The 14286-nt window shown below is 34.5% G+C and overlaps 1 protein-coding gene across 1 annotated transcript in view; it reads left to right on the forward strand.

Moving 5' to 3' along the window:
- Ppp1r9a (protein phosphatase 1 regulatory subunit 9A) overlaps window positions 1-14286 on the forward strand; it is a 268149-nt gene that overhangs the window by 173532 nt on the left and 80331 nt on the right.

A 14286-nucleotide genomic window follows, 5' to 3' on the forward strand; every position in this document is an offset into this window, starting at 1 on the left:
TTGTTATATGGCTTTTGTTTCAATATCCTGGAGGTCCTTTCAATTAGCTTCACATTATATGGCCTTATGTATCAAGATTTTGCTCTATTGCAAATCTCTGCTAGGAGAGCCCAAGGTTTCTACTGATTATGACGAATGAGGGAAACCATTGAGCCTACGTTCCTTTGAGTCTGGCTTACTTCACTTAATATGATTTTTTCTAAGTCTTTCCATTTCCTAACAAATGGGGCGATGTCATTCTTTCTGACAGCAACATAGAATTCCATTGTGTACAAATACCACAACTTGTTGATCCACTCATCAACTGAGGGACATCTCAACTGCCTTCCTCTACGCCAACAGTGAGAGGAACGAGGCAATAATTAGGAAAGAAACTCCTTTCACAATAGCCTCAAAGAAAATAAAGTACCTAGGAATTAGCTTAACTAAGAATGTAAAGGACCTTTTTGATGAAAACTTTAAAACCCTAAAAAAGGAAATTAAAGCAGAACTAAGGAAATGGAAAAACCTCCCATGCTCCTGGATTGGAAGAATCAACATTGTGAAAATGACAATCTTGCCAAGAGCTATCTACAAATTCAATGCAATACCCATCAACATCCCAATGTCATTCTTTAAAGAAATAGAAGAGGCAATCCAAAAATTCATATGGAATAATAAAAGACCCCGTATAGCAAAAACACTTCTTAGCAGAAAGAACAGCGCTGGAGGAATAATATGGTTTTAATTTGCTGCTGTTAAAAATGTGAAAATCACTCAAACAGTTCACCAGAGAATGTGTATGGCTGAGCACATGAAATGCTACTCATCATGAGTAAACATTAAGGGAAAGTAAATTAAGTCCACATTAAAGTACTACTATATAAGTACTGGAATGGATAAAAGTTAAGACTAATACTTTTAGGTATTATCAAGCAATGCAGAACAACTTTAACCTTTTCCTTTACAAATGGGAATACAAAATAGCACAGTCACTTTTCTCTACAATATGACAAGTTCTTACAAAGTCAAACAGACATTTGTCATACTGGCAGTGATTCTACTAGCCATTTACTCAACAGTAATAAAAAATTCATCTATACAAAGATTCTTAATTGTATGTTCATAGATGCTTTATACATAATATCAGGAAACTAGTAATAACTCCAGTGTTCCTTAAATGGTCTTTGTATATGCAGATTGTATTGCATCCCTTCCAATGAAACACTTCTCAAGACTGTTGCACTGAAGTCCATGAATGGTGCTCAAAAATCATTATCCTGAGTAAAAGAGGTGAAACACAAAAGCAACATAAAGCTGCTTTATTTCATTTGTATAATATTCTAGAAGAATGCAAAACTCTAGTGACAGAAAGATCTGTGTTTGGTCAGAACCACACATGGAGAGAGGGAATTACCTGGATGTCAAGTGTTTTATTTGATTGTTATAGTATTGGTTACACAACCTTATGCATCATTATCAAAACTCACCAGAGGTCACAGGTGGTTTATGCCTTTCATCTAGCTATCTAGGAGGCTGAGATGGGAGGACTGCTGTTCAAAGCCAGCCTGGGCAGAAAAGTCTGTAAGACTCTTATCTCCAATTAACCACTAGAAAATTGTAAGTGGCACTATGGTTCAAAGGGGTAGAGCTCAGGGACAGCAACTAGGCCCTGACTTTAAGCCCACAACTGACCAAAGGAATAAAGTCAGATTATCGAACGTGGTCAATTTTGTCAAGATATATATTTATATATCTATATGGATATATATTTGTACATCTGTATTTCAGAACTCAATGAAATTTCATTTTAAATTGAATAGTCATAGCTAAGTTTAAATGCTTCATATTAATTAATTACTCTAATAGGGTTGGAGATGGGGAAGAGAACATTCTGTTTAACAAAGCACATGTAATCAAACTATATCCCTTAACAATCTGAGGATTTTTATGGTGTTAGGTATTTCTAGTTTAAAACATTTTACAGTTACTGAATGCTTGCCAGAAAGAAAGAACTCTCTGCACCTGGATCTTTTCCTTACGTGAACAAGGATGTTCAACATAAGTTTTAGGAATCAAATGTTTTCTTGAGTCCATAAGTCCATATCCATTAGCAGGACTTTTTCTTTTTTGTTTTTTCTTGCTTTTTGTTTGTTTATTTGTATCTGTTTATTATCTATGATAATTTATCAGCACCAAATGAAGTTTTGGTGGATTTGCATATACAACAGTATAAGATCATAAAAGGGAGCTTAAACATTTCTGTTGCCTAATGATACTGAAGCCACCATAAAGGCAGTGCACCATACATGGCGCGTGCATCTATGGTACTGCTGGCATAAACCAGTCTTCTGATATCAAGGGAGAGCACATGCAGTATGCATGTTGAATGATAATGGCAATCATCATAAGCAACTATATTATTGGCTTGTGAATGCAGTGTACTGTAGATTGGGGTAAGTAGTGGATACAGGGTTAGTCCTAGGGATCTAATTCAGGGCCTCCTAGCAGGACTTTTTCTGTTTGGCTTGAGGTTATTATAGTTGTTGTTTCCCATCCTGGGGCTTGAACTCAGGGCCTGGGTACTGTTCCTGAGTCTCTTTGTACTCAGGGATAGCACTCTACCACTTCTGGCTTTTTGAATAACTTATTAGAGATAAGAGTCTTAGTGGGATTTTTTTGGGGGGGTCATGGGGCTTGAACTCTGGTCTTGGCGCTGTCTCTGAGTTCTTCAGCTCAAGGCTACAGCTTTACCCCTTGAGCCACAGTGCTACTTCAGGTTTTCGGGTGGTTAATTGGAGGTAAGACTCTCATGGATTTTAGTGCTTGCTCTGGCTTTGATCCACGTGATCCTTAGATCTCAGCCTCCTGAGTAGCTAGGATTACAGGCATGAACCATTAGCGTGAGTCATCATCACTGGGCTTTGTGTGTGTGTGTGTGTTACCTTTATATATCTGACACAATTAGTTTTCCTAGAGATGCATCACAATTTAATGACTTGTACAAAGCCTGTCTAGTGAGTACCTGAGTTCAAACACCAGCACCTCAAAAAACCCCACTTATTAACTTGACAAATACATATGTGTATTAAAGCTAAGAGTTTAAGGTCTAGAAACTCAATTGTATAACTACAGCTATCTGATTTTTGACAAAGAAGCAAAAAACATGCATTGGTGAAAAGAGCCTCAAAACAAATGGTTTTAGGAAAATTAGAGCTCCACATATATAAGACTGAAACTGGACGCCTGTCTGTCACCCTGTATAAAAAATCAGTTCAACATATATATCAAAGACTTAGGATAAAATTTTAAATTTTGAAATTATGGTGGAGAATGTAGGAAAAATATTGGCAGATATAGGCATGGGTAATGACAATTTCAAGAGTTTTGGGAGTAAAAGCAAAAATTAACAAACGGAATTGCATCCAGCTGAAAACTTTCCACACATAGAATTTCCACACATCAAACAATTACCAAAATGAAGAGGCAGTCTATAGAATGACAGAAAAAATTTACTCATCAGACAAAGATTTAATATTCAGAATATATAAAGAACTGAAATTGGAAGAATGAATAAAAATAATTAAGCACACAGTTTTGAAAAGAGAAAATATGGCAACTTGATAAGACTGGTTAGGATGAGGAAAAAGAGATTGGAAAAATGGCAGCGAGGGTAATTATGATCAAGAAACATTATTTGCATAAATGTACTTCTTGAAAGTCTCTTGTATAATTACCACAAACACACACACACACACACACACACACACAGATAGAACAATGAAACTTATTGAAACTTAAAACTAGGGAAGAAGGGAAAGTAATGAAGGGTAATTTGATCAAAGTGCAATATTTGCATAGTTTAATCCCTTTATGGTTAATTCAGTATATACATATTATATATGTATAAATATAATTTTCAGTGACCTGAGACATCACATATTTATTCTTATGCTTTCTGTGATCTACTTGATGTCCTCTTAATACTACTGTATTTTATTTGATCCTCACACTCAGCTGCTACTTAACAGAATGAATTACATTAGACCTGACTTTCCGAAGTAGGGAATCATTTGAATCTATGTCAGAGGCTACTCTTCACAGTAGTAACAGATAACTACTAGTTAGATAGATGCATAGATAGATAGGTAGACAAGATGAATGGATTAATGGCATACCATCCTATCATTTGTTTAATGTTTTATCTCTAATGTAATAAAACCACTTAGACATTTAAAGCTATTTAAAAAAAAACTGAACAAGATGTTGAGGTACACAAATATTTTCTCTCTATATAAAAGCTGAAAGCTGTTTGCCTAAAGTATAGACAATATTACAAAGACATGGTAACAAATGTAAAAAAATTAGAAGATTAAGTTGTTAGATACTCTTCCTACCTTTGCCCAGCCAGCCTACTACTGACAGATGTTATATAGGAAGTGTTACTGTAGGAGAGAATTTGATTCAATGTGAAGCGATTTCTAATGATTTATGTTTGTTCTTTGCTTTCACTCACATTAAATCTTAAATGTGTTCTGGATCATACACGCTGCTACTCATGACCCATAACTGTGCATTCATTGTGCTTTTATCTTCAGCATCTGGATTTAATTACTTATTTATGGAGCCATATATCACTTTTAGAGTTCAGGGTTTTGTAGGCGTTTTATTTACATATGATAAAAAATAATTATCCTGAAGTTCTCAAGTATTTATCATTTGGGGGAAAGAATATAATACATAAAAGAAAATAAAGATGAGTAGTAAGTTAATGTTTCATTATTTATATTGGGATACATACCTAGATATGTCTAAAATGAAAGCTTTTGCTTTTTCTATTTTCGCTTAAGATCATGGAAATGCAATAAATATTGAAACATTTTCACTTTATATAATTGTAAAAATGTCTTATTGCCATTTTATTTGAGTCTCATTATTATTTTTAGTGGTACTGGGGTCTGAATTCAGGGCTTTGGGCTTACTGGATTTTACTACTTGAACCACATTTGCAGCCCAGATTTTATTTTGTTATTTTTTCAGACAGGGGCCAGCCTCAGACTGTGATTCTCCTATGTGTGCCTCTGCATACCTGGGGTTACAGGCATGCACCAACATGACAAGCCAAGAAGTTTATTGTGATATTGTGATTGTCTGTGATAATGTGTCATTTGCATGAAGCACAGTCAGGGAATTTTCATGTACATGGAAGCCATTAACCATTGTGGATGTTACATTTACTGCTAAAACTACCCTCCCCCCTTTCCTTAGACTCAAGGAGCCTGCACCATGAGTTTCAGACCATGCATTTTAGATTGAGGGACATTTAATCTCACAAAAGTAAAAGTGAACAACAATTGCATTAGAAAGAAGATGAAAACCAGTAGAGTTTTCAAAGAACTAAATGGAGGAGATGTTGGCTTAATGAGACATTTGTTTGTGACACTATATATAGATTAGCATTTTACTGATTACATTTTAATGTTTAAGTGAATAAATACTGAAATCTGAAACATCAAAAATAACTATTAAATAGAGAAATGTTATTTATGGAAAAGATGAAGAAATTTTGGATGAAAGTTTTTTTATTATAACTTGTTAATATGTACAGTATAAAGAAGCATCCATCAGTTAACTTTTTTCTTTACTTTTCAAAGGATTCCTGCTAGGTACCTGTAGGTCATACTTGTAGTCCTAGCTACTCATGAGGCTGAGATCTGAGGATCTTAATCGGAAGCCAACACAAGCAGAAAAGTCCATGAAATTCCTATCTTCAATTAAGTAACAAAAAGATCAGAATGGAGCTGTGGCTCAAGTAATAGAGTGCCAACCTTGAACAAAAAGCAAGGGGAAAGAGCCTAGATCAGAGTTTAGGCTCTACTACCATCACCACAAAGAAAGAGAGAGAAAGAGAGAGAGAGAAAAACAGAGACAGAGACAGAGAGACAGACAGACAGAGACAGAGACAAAGAGAGAGGAAGGAGAAAAGAAGGAAGGAAGGAAAGAAGGAAGGATGGAAAGAAAGAGGGAGGAGAGGAGAGGAGATGGGGAGAGGAAAAAAGGAAGAAAAAAAGAACAAAAGAGAAGAGTCTTGGGCTGGGAGCATAGCCTAGTGGTAGAATGTTCCTTTAGCGTGCACTGGGTTGAATTCTTCAGTATAACATACACAGAAAATGCCACAAGTGATGCTCTGGCTGAAATGGCAGAGCACTAGCCTTGAACAAAGAGTCCAAGGACAATGCCAGACACTGAGTTACAGCCCCAGGACTGGCAAAAAAAAAAAAGAATTTTATATTTTATCCAAGTTCAAGGCCATGTCTGTGATTATAATCAAATCATCTCAGGCAATGAGCTTTCCATCCCAGCCATACAAGGAGAAAAAATTTAGTTTAGGTGATCTTGGGAATAAAATGATATCCTATTTGAAAAATAATGTGAGTAAAAAGAGCAGGAAGTATGGTTCAGAAGTGGAGTCCTTAGCTGGTGAGCACATGCTAAAGGCCCTGATTTCAAACCCTAGTACTGTCAAAAAAAAAAAAGGAAAAACATTCTATTTTAACACTATCTTTTAAAATACTATAATGTTTTAAATAGTATATTTTATTTATTCTTATGTTTATTCTGGGCTTGAACTCAGGGCTCAGGAACTTGCCCTGAGATTTTGCTAAAAGCTAGCCCTCTACCACCTGGCTTTTGGCTGGTTAATTGGTAATAAGAGTCTCCTAGACTTTTCTGCCTAGACTGGCTTCAAGACTCAGCTCTCAAGTTCTCAGCCTTCTAAGGGTGATGTCAGAGGGGTTACAGTTACATAAGGTGATGTCCAGCATTTCTCCCACTTTTTCTCACAACCCCCCAACTTTCTTCTTCCCCATGTTGTAAAGTTTATTTAGAACATAGAACCTACTGAGTATTACTATTACATTGATTCACCTTTTGTCCTTTGTCTCATCATTTTGTTATAGTTAGAATTATAAATATGAGCCACTGGCACCTGACCAAATACTACATTTAACAATATAATATAGAAAACACAATGTTACAGTATATTCTGGTAGGGATGTGGCCAGAAGGGTATGCTACTACACTCCTAATGGGAATGTAAATTTGTTCAACCACTCTGGAAAGCAGTATGGTGGTCCTTAAAAGACTAAACACGGAGCTCCCCTATGACCCAGCAATTCCACTCTTTGACATTTACCCAAATGTCCAAAAATAAGACATACTAAACCCACTAGCACAACGATGTTCATTGCAGCACTATTTACCATAGGGAAGATATGGAATCAACCTAGATGCCCCTCAGTAGGTGAATAGATTAAGAATGAAGTATTTATACACAATGGAATTCTATGCTGCCATCAGAAAGAATGGCATTGCTCCATTCATAAGGAAATGGAAAGGAATCATTTTTGGAAAAAATCATAGTAAGTGAAGTAAGCCAGACTCAAAGAAACATAGGTTCTATGGCTTCCCTCATTTGTAATAATTAGTACACATCTAGAACTCTCTTAGCATAGGATCACCGTAGTTCAAAAGCTATGTGCATATGATCATATAACATGAGGCTAAGGAAAATGAACTCTAGGAGGTTTATCTTTGTGGTTGTTTTTAATATACTATGCAAATTTCTTTCTTTTTTTTCTTTTTTTTACCCCTTATGGTTTACCCATATTGTTACTGTATGTGACTTTGGTACTTGACATATTGTATATATGTTTACTTGCTTATTTGAAATATGGAAGGGAAGAGGAAAACAAGATGATTGGGAGTGGGTGGGGAGAGGGGAAATGGGAGAAAAGAATGTGAAGGAATATTAGTGTTTACCCACTACCTGAAGAATGTAACTGTAACCACTCTATACATCACCCTGACAATAAAATAATTTTTTAAAAAGTCAAAAAAAGATAATGTTACAATACTACTGGGTTAGAGAAAAATTAGTTTTGAATGAATAATTGTTTGTATATGGGTTTAGCTTTTCAAAATAAAAATCTTAGGTAACTTAAAATAATGTTATAAATATACTATGGTTTATTAATACAGCTTACAATATAAAAGAAAAAATTAGGTGTAAGTAATAATAAATAAAATACCATAGCTTGTTTGTATAAGTCTTTAATTCTTACTATCAGTAAACTTTAGTGGCTAGAAATACCTTTACCACTGTTTTCTTAGTAGAACTTGAATATAGTTCTTAATTTGATTAAGACTATGGTAAGTATAGTCTGCCACTTGAGCCATGTCCCAGTTCTCTTTGCTTTTAGATAGGATGTTGTACCTTTGCCTGCACTACTCAGACCACAATTCTTCTGCCTTGCCTCTGAAGTGAATGGGATAGTCAGAATTTTAAGACCTATCCACTCATAAAAGGGTTTGAGCATCAAATAGCTAAAGGGAAGGTGGCCGTGCTTTTACAGAAAAGGCTTTACCATCACTGTGTGATCTTGTGATTGGTAGCACACAACTTAGTACTATGGGATGTTCAGTATTATTTCAGTACATCTGTTCTTTTTTTTATTTTTCATGCAATAACTTTCAGGATTTGATGCAAAGTCAATATTTAAAGAATATATGAGTCATAAGAATTAATTGTTATGTTCTGATGCAGGCTTTTTTCTTTCTCAATTCTGCATTAAGAATTTCTAAATTGCAGCATTACTTAAGTGACATTTTTGACCAGTCTCTTAGTTAACTAAAAGAATCAACGTATGAGAAAATAAGCAATCCACAGAGGATTAGGTTTTTACTTAATCCCCATGTCACTGACATAGAACATGAAGACTATTTGTTACTTAGTTTAACAAATGCAATTTTATAGTTGTTTATGTTTTGTTTGACAGCTCACCAGAGACTTTGATAATCTAATCAAAGAAAGGCTATGTAGTCTAGACATCTAAATTCCAGAAGACATAGGCCTTACTTGGTCTGGCCACAGATGAAAAGAAAATAGACAACTGACCCATTTGCCCTTGTTTACTATATCTCAGGAGGGGGTGAGTGTATTGCTCTTAGTGCAATAAACCAGCTGAAAACATGGTAAGTCTTTTAAACAGTGGGAAAATAGCTATGTAAAGCCCTAACTGTAGAATTTAGTTTTAGTAGTATTGTTATATCCTAAGCTTGGAAACCACTCTATTTGCAGTTGAAATAGCTATGTGAATTTGTGGGATGTTACCTTATTTTTATAGTGATTTTATCCACAGTAAATGATCTGGTTTGCTTTAGGTTAAAGCAAAGTTTAAAAAGAAAAAAACAAGAAAACAAATAAAAAAATCTTTCAAAGTAGTGAGAAAAAAATCTTTTCATTTTAAAGAACCTTTACTTTTATAAACAGGCTGATTCTCTAGATATCTGTGGCACATGCATGAAATCCTAGCTATTTGGGAAGCTGAAAACTACAGAATCACAATTTGAAGCCAGCTTGGGCAGAAAAGCCCCAGAGATTCTGTCTCCAATTAAAGAGCCAAATGCTTGACTAGAGGCATCGCTCCAGTGGTAGACAGCACTAACTTCACAAACTCAAGAGCCTGGAGTCAAACCTGAGTGCCACAAGAAAGGGAAACAGAAAAGGAAGGAAGGAGGGGAGGGAGGGCAGGAGGAAGGAAGGAAGGAAGGAAGGAAGGAAGGAAGGAAGGAAGGAAGGAAGGAAGGAAGGAAGGGATTAAAAGAAATGGCCAGTTCGACTATATATTCTATTATCACAGTCAGAGCTAGAGTTACAGGTGTGAGCCACCAAGCCTGGCTTCTGTGTGTAATCTTAATGGGACATATTCTTTCCTATGGAATCAATAAAGCAACATGCTTCATTTTAAACTTGTTGCTATAGATGTGATGGACAGAGGGATTACAGTTGAACAAGTCAGGTAATGAGTATATGTCTCCCCCAGTTTTTCCCTCCTGACCTACCCTCTCACCCTAGTGAATATCACTGTGGCCTTTCTTCAGTCTTTGTCTTTCTATTTCTCTGTCCCCAATTACCCTCCCCAAAACAAATCAACAAGACAAAAAGAAAAGGAAACAACAACAAAGAAATGCAGCAAATTAGGAACATAAAGAAAAGTGATGTTATAATTCCTGTAACTCAACTAATACATGGAAACATACATATTATTTGAAAATATATATATGAATTTAATTGTAGTTATATATATTTCAATTTATATTTATAGAAATATTTATGAATATAAATCATTTCATAACAATAGTGTATTCAAATCCTTCCATGCATACACTGAATTTGTAGTTGATCATTGCTTCAGAACATTGAAACTAATTTTCACATGGAGAAAATGAAGCCGAGTGGTAGTTTAGTTCTACTGCCATATAGTTCATACTTATTGCAAGGATGACATTGCATTATTTCAAATTTATATCATGATTTATATTTGATTATAAGATTTTAAAGTTATATGTAGCTGAGTGCTACCATTGCTCAAAAAAGCTGCTAGTGAAAAGAATGGTATACTTCAAAATAACACTTTAAAAAGTGAAACTGTTAATATATTCTGTTGTCTGTACAGTTGTAAATTGTAATCATTTTCCTTTTATCAATTTTTTTTGTCAGACTATAAAACTATTCTTAATATAAACCAATATTTGGCCCAAAATGCACTATGCTAAATAATATAGATAAATTCAGAAACCCAAGCTAGGATTTTGACCATATCGTCAGAATTTAAAATTATATTTGAGGTGTGTGTGTGTGTGTGTGTGTGTGTGTGTGTGTGTGTGTGTGTACACTAGCCCTGGGGCTTGAACTCAAGCATGTATGTTGCCTCAATGCATTTTTCTCCCCCCCCATCAAGGCCAGAACTCCACCATTTGAGCTGGAGCTCACTGGAGAAACTCATGGGCATAGGTCCCTATTTGCCTTCTAAGATCTTCAGATCTGAGTCTTTGAGTAGCGAGGATTACAGGTGTGAGTAACCAGGACCAAGATAAAATGCTCATTGCTCACTAAATATAAAACAGTCTTGTTCCCTCTGAAAGTTGATTATAAATGAACTTTCATTTTATTTTATTTATTATCACAAATAATTCTGATTTAAGAAAAATGGCTCATTTTTGAGGATATTAGGAAATCTATAGGCTATTCTCACCCTGGAAATAGCCCGATTTCAGTCTATTGAAGTGTAATGCTTTCCTAAAAAACTTTTCTACCATAGGAAAGGAAATGGGAAACCAAAACGGGGGAAGGGGATAGGCCTTCGTATTTCAATTAAAGAAACAGTAATATCTCTCGATGAAATTGTCCTGTGTATCTTTATTCAGGACTCATATTTTAGAATGGTTGTGATTGCAAGGATGTCTTCTAAAACACATTCTTTTAAATATATCTTGGAGGTCATATCCAGCACAGTGAGGTAATGAATAGACCAAAAAAAAAAACCCCAAATAATTAATAGATGCCAAATAGGGAAACAGAGTCATCTTCCTTCATCATAGATGTCATCATAAAATCCTAAGGAGCTACTAAATAAATAAGTAAATAGATTTTCTATAAGATTAAAGAGTCTGTTTAGTAAGGTTGCAGAAAATGAGGCTGGTGTTCAAAGTTGTGTCCTAATAAACTAGCAACAAATCACTAGAACTGCAATTTAAAAATTAAAACAATTTACAATCACTTCAAAAACATGAAATACATGGGTATAACTTGAATAGGCTATTCCTCTAGTATACTAGAAATTGCAGTGTAATATTCTGAGAACTTAAAGATCCAAATACAGATATACTCTGTTCTTTGATCATATGAGTTCACACTGTCAAACTATCATTTCTCTACAAAAATGAGCTATAGCATGGTACTTAGTGGCTCATGCCTGTAATCCTAGCTACTCAGGATGCTGTGATCTGATGATCATGGTTCAAAGTCAGCTGGCAACAAAGTCCTTGAGACTATTATCATCAAGAAACTATGAAAAAGCTGGAAGTGAAGCTATGGCTTTGCCTTGAGCAAAAAAAAAAATGCTCAGAGACATCACCCAGGCACTGAGTTCAAACACCAGGACTAGCACATATATAATCTAGCACAAAATGATCTATAGATTTGAAACATTCAAAAGCAAGGCGCCCTGGGCTTTTGGAAATTGGCAAAGTAATTACAAAATTTATGTGGAAATGTAGAGGAAAGGACACATAGAGTTGAAGAATTCATACAATCTTGTTTTATTACTTATTATATAATAAATGAGAAACTCTCAGGGGTCATTGGCTCATACCTATAACAATCCTAACTATTTAGGAGGCTAAGATCTGAGGATCATTGTTTGAAACCAACCTAGGCATGAGAGTCTGTGAGACTCTTATCTCCAATAAACTACTCAGAAAATACCAAAAGTGGAGCTGTACCTCAAGTAGTAGACTCCTAGCCTTGAGTAAAAGAAGCTAAGGAACAATGCCCAGGCCCTGAGTTCAAGCGTACCTGCTTCAAAGAAACAAAAAACAACAAACTGTAGTATTAAAAAAAGTGTAAACATACCAGTGGAATAAAATGGAAGGTCAAAAAAATCAGTCAACAAATGCATGGTCAACTAATAGTCAATAAATGTATCCATATAATCCAGTTAATTGCAATGAACTATCTTTATTTTTATTTTCTTTTACTCTTGTTTTTCTGAGTATGTGTACCAAAGAATCCAACCCAGGGCTTCATGAATGTTAGGCAAGCACTCTACCACTAGGCTCTGCTCCCAGCCCTGAACAAACTCAACAATTGGTATTGAAATAAATGCTGATCTATTGCAGAAAAATAAAGCTCATGCTAATCACATCATACATGAAAATTAATTTAATGTTAGAAACCTGATTGAAAAACAAAATGTTAACACTTCAAGGAGGAAATAAGAGAAAAATCTTAATACTAAATCCTAATCAAAAAGCCTAAACCAGGTAGCAATTTCATAAGTAGAAAACAAAAGACATGAATTTCTTTATTAAGGAAGTAATAAACACAAATTCCTTGAAATCTTTTTTGAATAATGAAGAGACAAAACACGAACTTGAAGAAGACAATAGCACATAAACGTATTATGAGTGTATGCATGCCCACTTGTGTATAAATATCTGCACTACAATGCATGTACATTTATTCAGAACAGTGTGTATGCAAAGTATGTAAAGAACCATTTCACCTCAGTAACAAAAACAATTTTTAGAGTTAGGCTAGAGCGTTAAAGATATTTTACTGATGAAGTGGTATGAATGTTCAATAAGTCCATGAAAAAATACTTATCAAAAGTCGGCAAAGCACTAGAAACTGAAATTATTATAAACCATCAATAGACACTCACTAGAATTGTGAATATTTTAAGTTAATACTGTTTGTGAAGATATAGAGTTCATCCCATGCCGTGCTTGTGGAATATAAACTAGTTCAACAATTAAAAAATTGCCCAATTTTAACAATTGGACAATTTAGAAGTTAATCGTATATTGACCATATGATTTAATTCCATTGTTAGATATTCATAACTCTATGTACTATCCAAAAAGCACCTATTACTTACTAATGGAATAGAAAAGGAACAATGTAGTACATATAGGACAATAAAATACTACTCAGTAAGCTGCTTCTTCCAATAATGAGAGCACATCTGCAAGCCATTCTTAGGAGCTAAAAAAGCTAGACTCCCTGAGTCTGTTTATAGGAAACTCCAGAAAAGATGCATATGAGGACAGGGTGAAGATGATTTCTTGGGAAGTTATGAGGAAATACTCCATGTTCATGGAAGTGTTCTGTGTTTTAATTGATATAATCATGACAAGTTTATATATTTGCACACATATTGAACTATACATTTTAAATCGGTGTACCTTGTTAAGAACAAATTATATGTAAAGAAAGTAAATTTACAGTATTAATTTTTATATACTTGATCCCCAGATGAAAATAACTCAAAAGGGAATGAACACCCAGGCTTAATTTCATAGTTTTGTTTGAAACTACATGGAAGTATCTCTACAAACACAAGTATGAACATCTGAGTGCAAACATTTAGCGCTTCAGTATATATGTGCAGAAATAGTGATCCAGGTCTCTTACAATTGAGTACAACATTTTAAAATAAATATTCAAATTTGAATGAAAGGAAAGTATCAGTATAAGTATAGTTCTACTAACATTGAAAATAATACTGTCATAAATATATCTTAGAGACATATCATTTGTATTTATAGAAATATAGAACCATATATTAATGTGAATAAATTAAATGAATATTAATCTCTTGAGAATATTTGGTTAACAATTAGTAAATAATATTTTTAGAATTGTTTTCTTTGAGGAATTAATATCCATAGATATTAGCCTTT

Source organism: Megascapheus bottae, chromosome 5 (assembly GCF_031878675.1).
Source record: "Megascapheus bottae isolate mThoBot1 chromosome 5, mThoBot2.hap1, whole genome shotgun sequence".
NCBI classification, from domain to species: Eukaryota; Metazoa; Chordata; class Mammalia; order Rodentia; family Geomyidae; genus Megascapheus; species Megascapheus bottae.